Consider the following 2,500-nt stretch of genomic DNA (forward strand, 5'->3'; position numbering starts at 1 on the left):
TCCACAGTCTGGCTGCTATTTGTGTGGAGTTTTTGTAGGCTACACCCATGTTAATGTGCACAAACGGTTGGCCTAGTGGTAAGGCGTCCGCCCCGTGATCGGGAGGTCGTGGGTTCGAACCTCGGCCGGGTCATACCTCAGACTTTAAAATTGGCAATCTAGTGGCTGCTCCGCCTGGCGTCTGGCATTATGGGGTTAGTGCTGGGACTGGTTGGTACGGTGTCAGAATAATGTGACTGGGTGAGACATGGAGCCTGTGCTGCGACTTCTGTCTTGTGTGTGGCGCACGTTATAATTATGTCAAAGCAGCACCGCCCTGATATGGCCCTTCGTGGTCGGCTGGGCGTTAAGCAAACAAACAAACCAAACAAACAAACAAATGTGCACAATTAATGCAGGGGTTGAGTGGGTGGGGAGGATCTTATTCACACAGAAAGCAGCAAAGCAAGTTAATCTTTGGTATGTGTTCAATTCGTTGGTTGGTTTTTGGTGTTTCGTGTCCATTCAACCTATTTGGCGATTCGGGGCCGATTCAATTTGGATTCCTTTCTCAATTCACATGGTGGTCTCCGTGTTTGAAACTGTTGACATTGTGTCCATGTAGATAATTATATGCTCTTACATCACGTATTATTTTAGGCAGATGTGAGAATGTGAATAGTATGACGACTTCCACTGATGTGAAGGATCGCACTTTAACCACAAAGGGCGAAAACAGCAATGTAAAAACCCGCCCCTGCAAAGTCTTAATTGCAATGGATTCGCTTTCTCCGCCTGGTGCTTGATAAAAGGTGGTCTGGGGAGGCCCAGTCACGTCCCTGTGTTTGCTTGGACCTGAAGCAGGAATTTTCACAGAACCTTCATCAATAGTGCTGTTGGAAAATCTCGTTTTTACAAAAATGTTTTAACGTAGAGGGGGGAATCGAGACAAGGGTCGTGGTGTATGTGCGTGTGTCTGTGTGTGTGTGTGTGTGTGTGTGTGTGTGTGTGTAGAGCGATTCAGACTAAACTACTGGACCGATCTTTATGAAATTTGACATGAGAGTTTCTGGGTATGAAATCCCCGAACTTCTTTTTCATTTTTTGGATAAATGTCTTTGATGACGTCATATCCGGCTTTTCGTGAAAGTTGAGGCGGCACTGTCACGCCCTCATTTTTCAACCAAATTGGTTGAAATTTTGGTCGGGTAATGTTCGACGAAGCCCGGATTTCGGTATTGCATTTCAGCGTGGTAGCTTAAAAATTAATTAATGACTTTGGTCATTAAAATTCTGAAAATTTTAAAAAAGATATGTTTTTTATAAAACGATCCAAATTTACGTTTATCGTATTCTCCATCATTTGCTGATTCCAAAAACATATAAATATGTTATATTCGGATTAAAAACAAGCTCTGAAAATTAAATATATAAAAATTATTATCAAAATTAAATTTTCCAAATCAATTTAAAAACACTTTCATCTTATTCCTTGTCGGTTCCTGATTCCAAAAAAATATAGATATGATATGTTTGGATTAAAAACACGCTCAGAAAGTTAAAACGAAGAGAGGTACAGAAAAGCGTGCTATCCTTCCCAGCGCAACTACTACCCCGCTCTTCTTGTCAATTTCACTGCCTATGCCGTGAGCGGTGGACTGACGATGCTACGAGTATACGGTCTTGCTGCGTTGCATTGCGTTCAGTTTCATTCTGTGAGTTCGACAGCTACTTGACTAAATGTTGTATTTTCGCCTTACGCGACTTGTTCTTTCTTCCGTTCTTTCTCTGTTTGACTCTGTCTGTATATCATTCTGTCCGTCTGTTTATGTTTCTCTGTCTATTTCTCTGTCTATCACTGTCTTTCTGTTTCTCTAGTTGTCTCTATCTCTCTGTCTTTCTTTCTATCCTTTCTTTCTCTGTCTGTCTCTGCCTCTGGGTCTCTCCCTCTCTTTCTCTTTGTCTCTGTCTGTCTTTGTCTGACTGTATGTCGCCCTCTCAGTCTCTCTTTCTCTCTCTCTCTCTCTCTCTCTCTCTCTCTCTCTCTCTCTCTCTCTCTCTCTCTCGAGTGAGAGAGAGAGTGAGAGAGAGAGTGAGAGCGTGCGTGCGTTCGTGTGAGTATATGTTAGAGAGAAAGAGATAAAACCGGGTGATTGTCCATAAATACAAACACACGACATGTATTACTGACCCCCCCTCCCCACACCCCGTTGAAATGAACCTTGTGTGTTTAATCAATGTCTTACGTCTTACGTCTCTCTCTCTCTCTCTCTCTCTCTCTCTCTCTCTCTCTCTCTCTCTCTCTCTCTCGCTCTCTCTCTCTCTACCTCTCTCTCTCTCTACCTCTCTACCCCTCTGTCTCTCTACCTCTCTCTACCTCTCTCTCACTCTCTCTCTTTTCTCTCTCTCTCTCTCTCTCTCTCTCTCTCTCTCTCTCTCTCTCTCTCTCTCTTATATTTCAAATTCATTTATAACTGGAACTTACTCGGCGCAGTCAAAGACGCCCGACAGTTTGTTTGCA

This window comes from Littorina saxatilis, linkage group LG3 (genome assembly GCF_037325665.1).
Source record: "Littorina saxatilis isolate snail1 linkage group LG3, US_GU_Lsax_2.0, whole genome shotgun sequence".
NCBI lineage: Eukaryota > Metazoa > Mollusca > Gastropoda > Littorinimorpha > Littorinidae > Littorina > Littorina saxatilis.